Below are 18,711 nucleotides of genomic sequence, written 5' to 3'. Positions count from 1 at the left end.
ACCAGTATCAAAAATTTGTTCTCGTTTTCAAGTGCATTTGTTTCCATTAATATGTTGGTGATTTCTGCATGTGTGATTTTGTGCCTCTTCTGCATCTTTTTGAAGTTTGACTGCAACTGGAAAATCAGACAAAATGAATCTTTGAGTGTTTTTAAATGCTAATGTTAGGAATGATAGTTTTTCTACTTACGGGTATTGTGCCCCCTCCATTATACAGTATATCACGTGCACTTTTTTTCCCAAAATGATAAGGTATACATGTTTATGAAAACAACTACTGTTATCATATCCAAGAGAAATATCTTGGGAAAAAACTGATTCAGTATCTAGTTTGTCATTAAGAATTTTTTCTCCTTGCTTTTTGTGCTGTACAAAAATTTCAAGCTCCTCCATTAAATACATTGTATGAGATTTGTGGAAGTTGTAGAGCATCTTAAGATCTCCTTCTGTGTTTTTGAATGGGTATCCAGCGGTTTTTATGTGTGTTGCTATGGTTGATTTCATAAATTGGTTGTGTGTGTAACAATTGATGTGTTCAGTGTATCTTAATTTGACAGCTCCCTCCAGTGTTCTATGTAGTAACTTAAGCAATTTTTACATGTTATTTTGTATATCTATCACTGAGCTGGGGAAGTCACTGGTTACTTCAATTTGCTTAATGCTGGTCAATTATTTCTCAGTGTCCTCTTTATATACTGGGGTTTTATTTGCTCTGTGTATCATCAATTTGTATGCAGCTTTCTTGTATACATCTGGGTGATGTGATGTGACAGGGATCATGTTTCTGGAGGTTTTCTTTTTTCTGTATACCTTGAAATTGTACCTGTTGTTTTTGTTTTCTATGCACAAATCTAGAAAATTAATGCTATTACTTTTTGTATTCAGCTGTGAAATTTTTCCCCTGGTGTACATTATTTAACAAATTTATGATGTTATTGGTGTCACCTTTGAGTAAAATTAAAGTATCATCTACATACCTTTTGTAGTATACTATTTTTTAAGCAGGGTTGTTAATAATTGTTAACATTGAATGTGTACTTTTTGTAGTTGAGGACAATTTCTAGTAATTCTAGACATTCAGTGATTTCAGCTTGTGAACAGGTTTTGTGCTTTAATAGTATTACAAAATGCATAACCGGTAGCAGAATAAATATCATTATCACAGACAGCACAGTGTTACGCATTTTGTGAAATTCGTACGTGCTGTTGATCAGTGTCTAAACAAGATATTCAGTGCTTCAGTAACTTTTTCTCAACTACAATTACTTTGCATTCGATAGTAACATTTATCAACACAAGGATGTTCTAGTTATGTGCTCATCCATATCTGGCACCATAAGACATTTTCATAAACCACCTAGAATTGAAAATATTCAGCAGACAGGAAGCCTGCTTAAAGAAAAACATAGTATACTACAAAGGATACATCAAACAGTGGAAAATCCAGGATGAATGTAACAATAAAATGAAAAGGAAACTTGCGACTCACCATATAGCAGAGATGCCAAGTCACAGATAGGCACAACAAAAAAACTGTCATGAACAAAGCTTTCAGCCAGTAAGGCCTTCGTCAAAATACACACACACACACACACACACACACACACACACACACACACACACACACACACACACACACACCACTACAGTCTTAGGCCACTGAGGCCACACTGCGACCAGCAACACCAGTGCATGATGGGAGTGGAGGAGACTGGGTGGGGGTAAGGAGGAGGCTGGGTTGGGGAGAGGAGGGGGAGCGATAGTAGGGTAGGGTAGGTGTGGGTGACAGTGAAGTGCTGGTGGGGAGCATGGGGGACAAGGTGGAGAGAGCGTAGGGCAGCTATGTGCAGTTGAGAGGTTAGGTGGAGGGCAGAGGACAGGCTTGGGGGGGGGGGGGGGGGGATAGCCAAAAAGGAGAGAAGTAAAGAGGCTGGGTGAGATGGTGGAAAGAGGGCTGCCTAGTGCTAGAATGGGAACAGGGAAAAGGGGGGGGGGGGGGGGTGAACAATCACTAATGAAGGTCAAGGCCAGGAGGGTTATGGCAACATAGGATATAAAACAGGGAAAGTTCTCCCCTGTGCAATTCAAAAAAGCTGGTGTTGGTGGGAAGGATTCATATGACACAGGCTGTGAAACAATCATTGAAATCAAGGATGTTGTGTTGGGCAGCCTGCTCAGCAACAAGGTGATACACATGTTTTCTGGCCACAGTTCCTCGGTGGCCATTCGTGTGGACAGACAGGGTGTTGGTTGTCATGCCCACCTAGAATGCAGCACAATGGTTGGAGCTTAGCATGTAGATCACATGACTGGTTTCACAGGTAGCCCTGCCTTTGATGGGATAGGTGATGTTTGTGACCAGATTGGAATAGGTGATGGTGGGAGAATTTATGGGGCAGGACTTGCATCTTGGTCTATAACAGGTGTGTGAGCCATGAGGTAAGGGGTTTGGAGTAGGAATTGTATAGGGGTGGACGAGTATATTGTGTAGGTTCGGTGGATAGCTGAATACCACTGTGTGGGTGGAGAATAGTGGACAGGAAATTTCTCATTTCAGAGCACGACGAGAGGTAGTCGAAACCCTGGCATAGAATGTAATTCAGTTGCTCCAGTCCTGGGTGATACTGAGTTATGAAGGGAAATGCTGCTTTGTGTCTGGATGGTGAGACTTTGGGAGGTGGTGGGAGTGTGGAAAGATAATCCATGGGAGATTTGTTTCTGTACGAGATTGGAAGAATAATTACGGTCTGTGAAGGCTTCAGTGAGACCCTCGATATACACTCCTGGAAATTGAAAAAAGAACACATTGACACCGGTGTGTCAGACCCACCATACTTGCTCCGGACACTGCGAGAGGGCTGTACAAGCAATGATCACATGCACGGCACAGCGGACACACCAGGAACCGCGGTGTTGGCCGTCGAATGGCGCTAGCTGCGCAGCATTTGTGCACCACCGCCGTCAGTGTCAGCCAGTTTGCCGTGGCATACGGAGCTCCATCGCAGTCTTTAACACTGGTAGCATGCCGCGACAGCGTGAACGTGAACCGTATGTGCAGTTGACGGACTTTGAGCGAGGGCGTATAGTGGGCATGCGGGAGGCCGGGTGGACGTACCGCCGAATTGCTCAACACGTGGGGCGTGAGGTTTCCACAGTACATCGATGTAGTCGCCAGTGGTCGGCGGAAGGTGCACGTCCCCGTCGACGTGGGACCGGACCGCAGCGATTTCACGGATGCACGCCAAGACCGTAGGATCCTGCGCAGTGCCGTAGGGGACCGCACTGCCACTTCCCAGCAAATTAGGGACACTGTTGCTCCTGGGGTATTGGCGAGGACCATTCGCAACCGTCTCCATGAAGCTGGGCTACGGTCCCGCACACCGTTAGGCCGTCTTCCGCTCACGCCGCAACATCGTGCAGCCCGCCTCCAGTGGTGTCGCGACAGGCGTGAATGGAGGGACAAATGGAGACGTGTCGTCTTCAGCGATGAGAGTCGCTTGTGCCTTGCTGTCAATGATGGTCGTATGTGTGTTTGGCGCCGTGCAGGTGAGCGCCACAATCAGGACTGCATACGACCGAGGCACACAGGACCAACACCCAGCATCATGGTGTGGGGAGCGATCTCCTACACTGGCCGTACACCTCTGGTGATTGTCGAGGCGACACTGAGTAGTGCACGGTACATCCAAACCGTCATCGAACCCATCGTTCTACCACTCCTAGACCGGCAAGGGAACTTGCTGTTCCAACAGGACAATGCACGTCCGCATGTATCCCGTGCCACCCAACGTGCTCTAGAAGGTGTAAGTCAAACTACCCTGGCCAGCAAGATCTCCAGATCTGTCCCCCATTGAGCATGTTTGGGACTGGATGAAGCGTCGTCTCACGCGGTCTGCACGTCCAGCACGAACGCTGGTCCAACTGAGGCGCCAGGTGGAAATGGCATGGCAAGCCGTTCCACAGGACTACATCCAGCAACTCTACGATCGTCTCCATGGGAGAATAGCAGCCTGCATTGCTGCGAAAGGTGGATATACACTGTACTAGTGCCGACATTGTGCATGCTCTGTTGCCTGTGTCTATGTGCCTGTGGTTCTGTCAGTGTGATCATGTGATGTATCTGACCCCAGGAATGTGTCAATAAAGTTTCCCCTTCCTGGGACAATGAATTCACGGTGTTCTTATTTCAATTTCCAGGAGTGTATTTCAAGAGGGACCGCTCGTCACTGCAGATGTGATGACCACAGGTGGCTAGACGTATGGAAGAGACTTCTTGGTATGGAGCAGGTGGCAGCTGTCAAAGTGGACGTATTGCTGGTAGCTAATAGGTTTGATATGAACAGAGATACTGATGTAGCCATCTTCAAGGTGGAGGTCAACAGCTAGGAAGATGGCTTGTTGAGTTGAGTAAGACTAGGGGGAGAAGCTGTTGAGGTTGTGGAGGAATGTGGATAGGGTGTCCTATCAGTCAATCTGAACTAGGTGAGGCATTCAGGATTCTGGGTGTTTATAAAGGATTCCTCTAGATGGCCCATGAATAAGTTGGCATAGGATGGAGCCATGCAGGTCCCCATAGCCATACGCCATGTTTGTTTGTAGGTAATGCTTTCGAAGGAGAAGTAATTGTGGGTGAGAATATAGTTGCCGTGGTGACTAGATAGGAGGTTATTGGTTTGGAATCCGTTGGGCATTGGGAAATATAATATTCAATAACGGTAAGGTCATGGGCATTCTTGATGTTATTGTAAAGGGACGTGGCATCAATAGTGACGAGCAGGGCACTGTGTGTTAAAGGGACAGGAATTGTGGAGAGTCAGTGGAGGAAATGGTTAGTCTCTTTTATAGAGGAAGCAAGTTCCAGGTAATAGGTTGAAGGTGTTGGTCTATGAGAGCAGACATTCTCTCAGTGGGGAAAAGTAACCAGTCACAATGGAGCATCCTGGGTGGTTTGGTTTTTGGACTTTAGCATGTAGAAGGTAGGAGTGTGGGGAGTGGTAGGGGTGAGCAGAGAGATGGACTCTGGGGAGAGGTTCAGGGATGGGCTTAAGGATTTGAGGAGTGACTGGAGATCCTGCTGGATTTCTGGAATGGAGTCACTGTGGTAAGGTTTGTAGGTGAATGCATTAGACACCTGGCAGAGTCCTTCTGTCAGGTAATCCTTGCAGTTCAAAACAACAGTGGTGGAGACTTTATCCAAAGGTAGAATTATAAGGATTTAGATGGTTAACTGTGGTTCTTTCTGTGGATTTAAGGGTAGTTTGCATGTTGAGGGATTGGAGGGGGAACCAAATTCATATTCTGGAGGAGAAAAAAACCTTGTTTCATAAAGCGCCTAGCATCCAGCGCACTTTGGTCTATCGATTACTCATATGATTTTGATGTGCATCCCTGTTGGTTTTTGAACCCACTCTGTAAGTTGATTTCTGAATGAATCATAAGCCGCGCAGTCTTGGGCGACTTGTCACGGTTCGCGTGGGTGCTCCCGTCGGAGGTTCGGATCCTCCCTCAGGCACGGGTATATGTGTTGTCCTTAGCGTAAGTTAGTTTAAGATAGATTAAGTAGTGTGTAAGCCTAGGGACCGATGACATCAGCAGAAAAAAAACAACAACATAAGTTTATTTTTGAATGTGTGCATAGTGTACGTGATGCAGGCAAAAGGGGACCGACCTATACAAGCTGAGTGGAGTAAAGCCAAATGAGTGAGTGCCAATCGCTGTCTGATTATGTGGTTGATTGTGTTTGCGAATGATCAGTGTTCTTATAATTACTAGGGAAATCCATAGTTTCAGACTACCAGAGTGGAAATAAGACTAACAGGTAAGAAAGATTACGTATGATCTTCTCGGTGTATCCAGGAAAATGAAATTTTGTCAAATTTTTGCCCAGATCGCTACACTAGTAAGGGCCAGTTGTACAGTCCCTGTCTGGCAGTCGCGTAATTTCTATTCTGGAAGTAGCGCGGAAAATGGTTTGTACGAACATAACAATGCCTATCCGGAGAATAATCAGGGATAGTTAAACCAGTGATTCTGGCAGGGTTAGTGAATTTAACCAGTGAATAAGTTTTGACAAAGGCAGGACTAGTTCCAGAATTGGTCATGACAAGATTGTTTATTAGAACGAGGAAAGAGAAGAAACGGGGACATCACACAAATTAGGGAAGAATATGATGATTACAAATTTATATAAAAATCTCGAACTACTAATTTTCAATCTCATGCTTGAGAAACTATTGAATGAAATGTGAAACTATTTTCTAACATAAAGCTTTTTGCTTTTAGTAGGCCTAAGAGACATTTTATGTTGGTCTTCATGTATTATATTCTGTTGTGTTTTAAAAATTACCATTTGGAGAAAAACAGTCTCATTTATTTGTTGTGTGTTACGATGCAGTGTTAGAAAGGCCTATTTTGTTTTATCTAGCAGACAGTGACAAAATAGACGTAATCAGATCGAGAAACCACACCAGTCTTGGGTTCTATTCGTATTAACAGCTTACGCAGTATTAGACAGCGATATTTCGATTTTTTCATGTAGCAAAACATTTGATGAACTTTGATGAGGTAATAGATCCTTTCGCAGAAAGGAAAGCACGCCATGTAAAGCTGTAGCAAGATTAGAGACAAAAAAATGCAAGGAGCTAAGGATTGAAGAAATTGCTTGTCTCTTGTCTTTACTCGTTTTGTGTATCCTATATTTAATTTTATGTCACCCAAAACAGGGAGTTATTAACTAACAGGCAATAAAGAGTGCAAATTTTCTGAAGAGTTCTTGTTCTCCCGATTGCAAATAATGCCATCCAATTTTTTTAAGAGGGGCAGGAGAGGCACCACAGGACATTTTGATTTCCACTGTCCTGAATACAGTTTGATGGCATCCAGTACAAAATATACACGTTTCAATTCCACGGAGCGAAATACAGTGACGTGCGGTAGAAGAATGCTGTGCGAAGCGGGGTGGCACTGCACTCTGGCACACTTAAGACCAAATAACATGTCTTACATTTCCTCGATCATATATGTTTTATGTATCAGACCCTTCAGAAAGATGTGCGCTACAGAATGAAAATAATTTTGAAAATTCGATTTTTTCAAATTTTTGACGCCGTATCTCAAACCCCCGAGGGAGGGGAGGGGTGCGCCACTATCTTAGTATTACCCCGGCTCGGAAACATCGTAGATCCGAGGCTGATGTGCGGAGCAGTCAGAGTTATAGTAGGGAGGTGTGTAGTCTCCACGTGACCTCTTCATTTACTGCTATCACGTCAACTGAAAACAAAATAGATTTCTGTGGCCGGGAGCTATCAAGTGAATTAAAATACATTCGCATAATTACAGAAGGCTAATATACTTAATTAGTTTCAGATTTTATTTTATTTCCACTTTTCTGACAGCCATGCATTAATCGCCTTGTAGAACAATGAAGTTATTTTTGTTGGTTTGCTAAATAAATTTCGTTTTTATTAATATTTTATGCTGAGTCAGTCAATGTGTTTGAAACGAAGTGTTTAGTTCCACGCTATTGGCTAATTTTAACTGCTCTTTGCATTTCAAGTGCAAGTTTCATGTTTTAGGACGTATGGCATTATGCCATAATAAAGAATCATACATGAGTTAACACAGCACTGGTACACCAAGAAAATTTAAATCCCGCAACCCAACTGAAAAGCTTAACATCAGGGCGAGGCCTACTTCATTGGGAATCTGGACATACGAATGTGCTCTTTAAAGTATGAACTTAAAATGTGCCATTTTAGTATGCTTCACGAAATTCCAATGCTCTTGGAGTATCCTCTGATGTCTTTTTTCTTTTATGAGATAATGTAAGATCTCCTGATGTTCTACACGTACGAACATACAGGCTTCCTGCATCATAGCAGCTGTCAAAGCGCAGTGGCACCTGTTATCTAGTGCTGTCTGACGAGTACTGAAATGAGCCTATTTATAACAGGTCATGGGAAAATATTGCGAATGGTGTGAAAATCGTTACTTTCAAAGTAAATTTCCTTTTGTGCAAGTTGAACTATGTGCGAGAATGTATGATAGATTTCTTAAATCACAGAGTGTTTGATGACGAGACATTTAGAAATATTTAGAGTCCAGAAGATCAGACATTCATGTCGTTATCTAATTTATTTGTGGAAAACTTTGAGGACAAGTCACTGGACTCACCTAAAAATTTTACAGGCACATTTGTGTGATATTTTTTGTGCGTGTTAAATTTTAAGATATCTCAACATTATATGTGAAAGCTTTGCTTTTCTTGTAGCAACACTATGTATATTAACTTAGAACATTAACTTTTCCTGTTTGTGTATCCGCGCTACATAATTGATGTTGCTATTAGCTGACTACATCACATGTCCTGTGGGCTGTCCGCCGCCATCATCAGCTGGCGGGATCACGTGACCTGAGCTATGACTGGCTTACAAAAATGCATCGCTATCTTGATTACAATGGTTCAGAAAGTAACATGCAGTGTTTGGTGGAATTCGAATTTACACTATCGTAATATGAAAATATGCAGCGTGCATGTTGCTGCACATCAAAAATCTTTCCAAAAGGAGTTTTCTTCCCTGAGTTTCGTTTTCTAAAGTGCCGGGAAATTCTACACCCGTGTGTAAAAGCATAACCATTCAAAGGATTGATAAGTTTTACTGTTCCGAGGGAAAATATACAGTCACTTAATAACACGCAAAAAGTGTGTTTTCATCTGGGAGAAAATGTGTTTTTAACCGGGAAATCTGAGAAAAATCCGGGAAACTTTATTTTTTCCTTGTCCACGTATACACCCTGATAACGTACACAAGAGGGAAAATTTCACAGCTGGATACCACAAAAACAATAGTATTAACTTTATATTTGTGCATAGAAAACAAAAACTGCAGGCCCAGTTTCCAGGCATACAGAAAAAAGACCACTTCCAGCAACAGGATGCATGCCACATCACGTCACTCAGATGTACACAAGAAAGTTGCATACAAAACGATGATACACAGAACAAATAAAATCCCTGTAAATAAAGATGACATAGAAAAATTAAGCAAATTGCAATAACCAGTAACTTCCCTTGCTCAGTGATAGACAGAATGCTGAGACAAATAACAAAAAAGAAAGAAATTCCTTGATCTTTAGAAGGAATGTAAATAAAATAGAAGGAAACTTCCACATGGGAAAAATATATTAAAAACAAAGATTCCAAGACTTACCAAGCGGGAAAGCACCAGCAGACAGGCACATGAACAAAACACACAAACACACACACAGAATTACTAGCTTTCGCAACCGATGGTTGCTTCTTCAGGAAGGAGAGGGAAAGACGAAAGGATGTGGGTTTTAAGGGAGAGGGTAAGTAGTCATTCCAATCCCGGGAGCGGAAAGACTTCCCTTAGGGGAAAAAAGGACATATTTAAAAAAAATATGTCTGCTTGTGTCTGTGTATGTGCGGATGGATATGTGTGTGTGTGCGCGAGTGTACACCTGTCCTTTTTTTCCCCTAAGGGAAGTCTTTCCGCTCCCGGGATTGGAATGACTCCTTACCCTCTCCCTTAAAACCCACATCCTTTCGTCTTTCCCTCTCCTTCCTGAAGAAGCAACCATCGGTTGCGAAAGCTAGTAATTCTGTGTGTGTGTGTGTGTGTGTGTGTGTGTGTGTGTGTGTGTGTGTGTGTGTGTGTGTTTGTGCGTTTTGTTCATGTGCCTGTCTGCCGGCGCTTTCCCGCTTGGTAAGTCTTGGAATCTTTGTTTTTAATATATATATATATATATATATATATATATATATATATATATATATATATATATATATATATATATAATAAGCAAATCCTCTTAACGTCACATAAAGTGAAAGTAGCTTTCTCGACAAACAACAATCTGCAACAGAAATTAGTTGACACCGTAAACAATACAAAAAAATTTAAAAAAATTACGTCCTCAGATTCGTGAATGTACAAAATAACATGTAAATCTTGCTCAAGCTACTGTATCGGACAAACTGACATGAATTTTCAAATTAGATTCATGGAACACATCAACCGTTACACACACAACCAATTTACGAAATCAGGAATAGCAACACACTTAAAGACCACGGGACACCCATTTGAAAACATAGAAGATCTTACGATACTCTATTACTTCCACAAATCTCATACAGTGTATTTAATGGAATAGCTTGAAATTTTTGTACATCACAATAACACCTACATCCGAGATAGCCTCAGGTGAGATTTTTGTAAACAGAAATAAACTTAGCACAGCACTGCAAAAATACAGTGCAAGATTCAGTGATCACCAAGCTCTCATATGAAATGTATTTTTAAACAAAGATACCTCAGATGCCGTCTCACCTAAAACTTTCCAAAGATATTACAGTCAGGATAATTTAGATGAAGGAAACAGCCTCCTAAGTAAGGGAAAGTGGACAGCCATATATGCAGTAAATGATGTCAACAATATATTTAAAATATTTCGTTACAATAGGCCAACATTTCAAAGAAGCATTTTCACAGAAAACAATGAGGGACACAACAATTGGATTACACTACCTATAAAATCATCTTGCAAAAATACACTGAAGTGAAAAAAGTCATGGGATAGCGATAGGCACAAATGCAGAGGGTGGTAGCATCCCGTACACAAGGTATAAAAGGGCAGTGCATTGATGAAGCTGGCATTTATGTATCATGTATCTCATGACTTTCGTCACTTCACCGTAAGTTATGTAAACGTATTAATAACTTGCCCAACTACTCAGGTGATGTAAAAGCTGCACGTATATCCTAAGAAGTGTGCTAAAACAGTCTAAAATGGTGCACAATGATGAGTACATTGACAAATCTAACAACAAAGTAAAAGTGATTAAAAAATGACATAAAAGGCTGAAACCTGGCTTGTAATTAAATAAACAAATGGCAGTGTGTTCATTTAAAAATTACTGTATGACTGTTGCTCAGGAGCATCAAAAACTGTTTTCAGCAACTGTCGTCAAAAATTGTGCACACGTTTTTGCTAAACAGCAAACTCGGTCTCTTTGCCTGTACATTCAAGCAGGTACCTTCCCAGAGTCACTGAAAAATCTCAAAAGTAATTCCTGTTTTCAAAAAAGGTGGTAATAAAGACTTGAACAACTGTAGGCCTATCACTATTTCATACTGCTTTTCTAAAGAAAAAAAATTATGTACAAAATACTGATGGGCTTAATTTAAAAAAAAAAGGGGGGGGGGGGGGGGGTTATACTGCATATATAACAACATGTGTGCAGAAACATCAGCTCTACAGAAACAACTTCATGTGACAGCATTAATATGGTACTAGATCTGTTAGATATAAAACAACTAACTGCAGGCATATTTTTTGATCTGTCAAAGGTTTTTGACACAGTGGATCACTAAATACAGATTGTTTGGAAATTCCCATTACAAGCTTCTAGGACTTGTAGAGAGGAGTGAGAACATAATATTTTTAATAGGGACACATGTCCGGAAAGGTACTGTTTCTGTGCTACAGCCATTTTGAAAACATGTATGCTAGGTATATATGCAGATGGTAGTCGTGGGTGGGTGGTTATGTGGTGGAATCGTCTGGCATGATTTGACATCTACCCTTATATTTCTGACCTGGTTCAAGCCTTATCCAGTGTCTGTGATTGTTAGAGTAACATGGTTCAGCACACATTTGCTGAAGAACTGACACAATCCTTCTGAATCCTGAAGCTCATGGTAATGGAAGAGCTGCTCATCACCTTTGTCAAGGTTGTTCTCCACAACATCCAACTCCATCACATAGCCTTTTCACCACAATTATGCAACGGCTTCAAGAAAGTGTACCTTTACTGTCAGCAGGTGTGACCATGGTGCTCCAAGGAGATGCTGCACATTGGAACTTGAAAAGGACATACTGGATCGCATTGAAGAGAACCCATCAATGAGTACATGAGCAAATTCTTTAGCTATTAATATGTGGAACAATAAAACAAGTGATGTACTGGGTCACGCCTAATCAGTTACTTTTGAAAGTGGTTGTGTTACCAACATATTTTCAAATGGTTGTAGTGTGGAAACATGTTTGCATGGTCTGATGAATCCCAATACATTCTTCATCATGCCGATGGGAAGGTGTGAAGCTGTCATCATCTAGTGAACCTATTCACTCCCTTCTACAAGTCCTAGAACTTTGTAATGGGAATTTCCAAACACCCTGTGTAACAGATAAAAACTGAAATGTAGCATACCAGAGGACTTGCATACAAATGGATTACGTTGTTCTTAAGTAATGGCACACAGAAGGTTGGTATGAAGTACACTAAAAAAGAACCCGGAGAACTCAGAATGTTATGTCCATCTCCCTAATTAAGATTTGCTATCTTCAACTGAAACCAAAAATGAGCCAATTAGACTCACTTCACTAGTTGAGAAACATGCTCTCTCTCATTTTGAGGAGAGGCAAACACAAAAGGGAAGGTCTATTAACCATCAGCAATTCAAATGTAAGGAAAGTAATGGTGCCCCCTAGGAAAATGCAACAAGGGAGAGTAAGGAACACCATGTACACTCAGTGTGTAAACCTAGGGACCTCATTCAACATGACGAACAGGCCAGCAGCCTATGAGGGAAACGGTGCAACCAACTGAAGATTTCGGTGCATGTTGGAACAAGCAATGCTTGTCTTCTAGGTTTCAAAGTTGTACTAGTGTCATTCCAACGACTGGCAGAGAAGAATACCAGGCTTGCTCATGGAGTTTCAACAAAGCTCACAATCTGTAGCATGTCCGCAAAACAAATTGTGGCCCCTTGGTTCTGAGTCAAGTGGAAGTCTTGAACCAGAGACTGCAAAGTTCTTGTGACAAGCTAGACTGTGATTTCTGGGACTTGTGCCATACAGTGGTGAACCCTCTAAATGGATCAGACGTATAATGCACATCAGAGGCTGTTACCCAGGTAACTGGCTGTTGTAGAGTGCACACAAGGCTCTTTTTAGATTAGGCAACTCCATCTATTCCTGATAAGGATAGCTGTGGGAGACCCATAATATGAATGTAAGATCCAAAGAAATACCCCCCACACAGGTGAGAGTATTAAAATTGAAGTGGTTAAGTGCCGAAGCATTCATAACAAAGTACCAGAGTTTGAAGCACAACTAAAAAGCAGTGAAGTTCACATACTAATAGGTATAGGAAGATGTTTAAAATCTGAAGTTGACAGCAGCGAGGTATTTTGGAGAAAATGTAAGCATATAATGAAGGGATGGGCTTCTGGGAAATGGGAGGTGGTCTATTGGTTATAGTAGAGAGGAAACTCGAATCCGTTGAGGTAGGAATTGGAGCGGCATGCGAGATTGTTCAGGCAAAACTTAGTAGAAGGATCCAATAACAATTTTAATTTTATGCCTATCGCTGATACTAACTGCCAGACTTGCCTCTTGATGTAAGTGAAATCTTTAGAGAAACCCTCAGTTTGCTTGTACAGAAGTTTCCCAGTTGAGACTGTAGGTATTGGAGGTGACTTTAATTGTCCAACAATCAGCTGGGATAACTAAAGTTTTGTTAGTGATGAGCATGACAAAACAAGCTGTGAAACTTTGCTAAATGCCTTCTCTGAAAACTACGTAGAACAGATAGTTTGGAACCCCACCCATGATGCAAATTATTAAATGTAATGGTAACAAGTAGACCAGACCTCTTTGAGGATCTCCACTTCAAATCTGGCATCAGTGACAATGAGGCACTAGTAGAAACAATAATTAGCAAAGTACAAAGTCGAACTAAAAAAAGTAGAAAACATTATGTTAATCTAGTTACAGAAGCAGCAATGTCATGTTTCAGTGAGGAACTTGAAACTCTTAGCACAAAACAGGAACATGTAGAGAACTATGGCTCAAGTTTAAAAGTATATTTGACCATGTATTGGTTAGATGTGTGCCCAGCAAGAGATTCCATGGCGGGAGGGACTCTCCATGGTACACAATCACTGTAAGGAAACTTCTAAAGATAGTGCTATAGCTATAGAGATACTGAATGAAACTTGTTTGGCTGTCTAGAGAGCAGCACGTGAGGCCTTCAACAATTACTGTTGCAGAATACTATCGAAAAATCTTGAAGGTCCTTAACCTGATGTAGGCAATCTCCAGTCTTTAGTTAAAATAGAACTGCAAAAATCTTATTGATTATTGAAAGCTTTCTATTCAGTAATGCACATGGCTCAACAGTTCAGCAATTAGTTTCATTAATTTGTATAGTTATCCACATTTAGTTGTTTCCGTTGAGACAGTGACCAGTTTGTTAGATATAAAAAGTAATTAGTGCCTGTATCAGGCTAGCCCACAGAATAATTAGCAATTCTGTGGTGAAGTTTGTCACTCCAAGTACAATAATTCAGTGTGGTACAGTCTGTAGTTTCCAGATCAGCTTACAAACACAGTTTCTATAATATTTCTTACACAATTTGACACAAGATATGAGTGCTTTTATGTATTTTGACACATCCCCGACAGAAGAAAGTCTACATTCTGACTGAAGACTGCCAATTTTGGGACCAAATAAACAGGTGTTTTGTAAACTACATGATACTTTGAAAATTGGCAGTGATTAGATTTTACTATTTCAAATGGACTACAAAAGCTAGTTGTGTTTTGACTTAAAGGTAATGTTACTTGTTGGAAATTTAGAAAAGAACACGGACGCTGTTATTGTTCCACAATATGGATACCCTTGTTTTCATGTATAAATGCCATATTGAAAAACATAGTAAATTACATGAAATTATCAATTAGTAAGTTAATTACTAAATGCTGTCCGTCATATCATCCAGAAAAATTAAAGTAATGAAAGTATATAGCCAGTATTCGGAATCTAACAGTGGTTATGACAAAATGTGCAATGAAAAATGATAATAGATTGTAACTACAAATCTAATTATTTTAGAAGATAGTTTCAGGCAAAATTAAGTATGTTACTTGACAATAGGAATACTTAATTTTAGAATGGTACAGTGGCATGTGGCATTACATGGAAATATGCCGATTAGCCCACAAAGTTTTACACATTTTGAACTATAATGCTAATTTCAGTTAACTATAACTTTCAATTAGCATGCTGTTCAACCAGACTAAAATTATTCCTGGAATCAGCCTAACCAAAAGGAATATATGAACAGTAAATTTAAAGGGGGGAAAGTTTCATATTTTTTTGAACATCTTTACATATACCACATTCTACTCATATAACAGTATTGAAAATATAGCAGAAAAGAGAGAGAGAGAGAGAGAGAGAGAACAATAATTACCCAGGGATGAAAACATATCAGATGGGGTAAAAACATGTCATAATCTCTCACAATGTAAAAAGAAATTCTGGTCATACATAAGGGCTATTAATGGTAACAAAGTTAGTGTCTACTACACTCATGTACAAGACAAACTGAAATTGAGGGTAGCAAAGCAAAAGCATAAATGCTTAAATCCTATTTCAAATGTCCCTTTTCGAAAGAACATTCAGAAGTATTGTCCCTATTCTTGTGCCACTGAAAAGATGAGTGAAGTAGATATTAGTGTCAATGGTATTGAGAAATAACTGAAACCGTTAAAAGTGAACAAAGCTCCAGGATCTGATGGAACACGTATTAGATTCTATACTGTACTGGCAGCTGAGTTATTTCTTCTTCTAACTACAATCTCTCATACATCATTCAAACAAAAACCATGCCCAGTAACTGGAAGAAAGCAGATATCACATCGGTTTACAAGGTGTGCACCACAAGCCATGCACAAAATGACCATCCAGGATCCTTGTCATTCATTTGTTCTAGAATCTTAGTACATATTCCAAGTTCAAACATAATGAGATACCATGAACAAAATGATTCCCTCTGTGCCAACCAGTATGGACCATGCAAACGACGATCATGTGAATCCAAAAGTTTCACATAATATACTGAAAGCCATGGATCGAGGCCTGCTGGGTAGATGCGGTATTCCTCAATTTCCAAAAGCATTTGACTTATTGCCACATCTTTACTTACTATGAAAAGTTCAGTTGCATGAAGTATGAGTAAGCTTTCAGCCAAAAGGCCTTCTCCTGAAATAGACAATTCACATTCACTGCCCACTGTTTCTGGCTGCCGAGACCAGAGACAGTGGTCTCATATCTCTCTCTCTCTCTCTCTCTCTCTCTCTCTCTCTCTCTCTCTCTGTGTGTGTGTGTGTGTGTGTGTGTGTGTGTGTGTGTGTGTGTGTGGAGAGAGAGAGAGAGAGAGAGAGAGAGAGAGGGGGGGGGGGGGGGAGTTGTCTGAGTTGTCTACTTCTTCAGAAGAATGCCTTTTGGCCAAAAGCTTACGTATTTAGCAGTCTTTTTGTCAAGCCTGTCTGCGACTCAACAACTCCACTGTATGGTGAGTAGCAGTTTACCCTTTTCGTAATATTGTCAAATGTACAATTTATTTTCTTCCGATATTGTTTAACTCACAATTTTCCCCTGTAGAAACAATATTTACTAGTCAAATATTATTTTATAAGATCAGATGCACAGAATGTTTGAAAGTACTTTTTTTTTCAGGAACACATGGATATGCAGATATTTCTTTCCCCGCTGAAGTGTCCCATCACATTGATCAATCTCGCCACTTTTGATCAAAAATATTGATGTATCATGTACATTTGAAATTAGATTAAGAAATACTTTCTTCAGAAGTCATTGTTTAATTTTATATTTGCCATATGTCATGTAATCATAAATCTGTTTTTGTTACCTTTATATTTATAATTTATATATACACAAATCTTTAAAAGCTTTTATATTTATAATTTAAATATACAGAAATATTTAAAAAGGAAAATAATAAGTTGTTTGAATTGAGCTTTAATTCTGCTGGAGTCTGGTAAAATATAAATTCATAAGAGCTATAGAACTCACATTGTTTCTACTGAGAGGAAAAAAGGAGACAGAGCAATAGAAGCTTTTTGTTATGATTTCTCTACCCATGATAACATTAAACTACATTCCAATGATGTGTATTGTGAGAAGTATGACTGTTCAGTGAGCAAAATAGTATTGGGAGAGTTATGTCAATTTATAATATGTATGTGTTCCTTACGTATCATAGATTTCACTGTGCCACGTATACTTATGAGCTGCATATACATTCCCTAAAATTTGGTGGCACAAAACCGTGATATTTTGTTGTTCTGTCATTTTCTTGTATTATATTTCCTTTAAGCATAGAAACAAGTTCCTTAAAAATTGTTTTCCTTAATTGGTGTACATATTGTCATTAAATGTTGTTGTTCCTCGTGTACCATTATATGTATATGTACGTACACACACACACACACACACACACACACACACACACACACACACACACACACACACACACACACACACACAGAGAGAGAGAGAGAGAGAGAGAGAGAGAGAGAGAGAGAGAGAGAGAGATCTTAGTACATTCTGCATATATACAACTTTAAAGAAAATTGAAATCATACTGTTCGAATGTCCCAATTGATGTCTATGATTAAAAAATAATGAATTTGTGTGCCATATGTGCTAACTACATTATGAACTTTTTTCCCTAAGTGAAGCAATAAGTTCATTTGGGTTAACAGATGAAGAGAGAAGTGCTCATTGCAAATAATCATTATTTCTTGTTTTTATATATAGAAACAAGATACTTTGAATCACAGTTATTAAAATACACACTCACACACATAAAGAAAGAAAGAAACAATAAATCTATTCTGGTAGAGACTTCCAGTTTTACTCTGGAAATCTGGACGGTTGCTGAAAATTTTCTCTGCTTTGACTGTTGCCCAAATTCCCAGGAAGATTAAGGAACATTTATGGCTGGCAGGTATCATTAGAGAACCATTATTTATGTTTCAGATTGTACTGATGTGTATAAAAGACTGTCCTTCATGAGTGTTAACATGGCAAGTCTGATTGATCTGACTGTAGAATATGGAAGCATTGAAAACATATATTTTATTCACTATCTGTCTAAATAAAACAGTGCTCTTGACAAAGATATCTTTCATTTAAAACACACTCCACTTCCAACCAGATAATTAAAACTGCAACTATGATCTCACAGTCTTTCAGAGAAACACGTAATGGACAAAACTTGTATGTTCTGTTTTCAGTGGATAGCTGACTGTTCCAGAAGAGAAGCACGGGAGTCCAAGTACTCATGCAGCAATGAACTTAAGTTACTAGTGAGAAGGGTCTGTCATATTTCTCAAGTTCGGTACATTAATGGACTTTGAGATGAATAATGTAGAACACATTTCAGACGAATTGTGCCGTAATAATTACACCCTGTTTCTTCTTGGTGTTATTACATGGCTAAGTATTTCAGGCATTCTTATTTCCCCATGACTTGAATGCTTTTCAGAATAATTTTATTGAATGATCCAAAGTTTAGTAACATCCTCACAATGTGCAAACCCAGTTTTTTTTGTGGTGGCATTGTTGAATAAATGCTACAGGAAGTTCTTGGCTCTGTCAGATTTGTCAATCTCAAGCTTCCACTGACTTCCTCTGTCATCATTATCAGCAGGTATCTCAATAGGCTGTTAGATACTTTGATTTGATTTGAACAGGGAGATAAAAACAACCACACTCCTTGCCCACTATTGCCTGTACCAAAAAGCAAAAGTTCTCTCTGTTATTTAGTTCTTCAGTGAGTTCATACACAACTAGGTTCCACAGTAGTTGGG

General features: G+C 39.8%; 1 protein-coding gene across 1 annotated transcript in view; it reads left to right on the top strand.

Moving 5' to 3' along the window:
* Positions 1–17,431, top strand: part of LOC126273510 (E3 ubiquitin-protein ligase RNF103-like) — a 130,578-nt gene extending 113,147 nt beyond the window's left edge. Inside the window, exon 11 of the mRNA XM_049977039.1 lies at positions 16,553–17,431. The gene's annotated coding sequence lies outside the window, so the exon portion shown is untranslated. The remainder of the gene's footprint in view (positions 1–16,552) is intronic.
* The last annotated feature ends 1,280 nt before the right edge of the window (positions 17,432–18,711 follow it).

This window comes from Schistocerca gregaria, chromosome 1, assembly GCF_023897955.1.
Source record: "Schistocerca gregaria isolate iqSchGreg1 chromosome 1, iqSchGreg1.2, whole genome shotgun sequence".
In the NCBI taxonomy this organism is placed as follows: Eukaryota; Metazoa; Arthropoda; class Insecta; order Orthoptera; family Acrididae; genus Schistocerca; species Schistocerca gregaria.
This window is presented reverse-complemented; position numbering and strand designations above follow the sequence as displayed.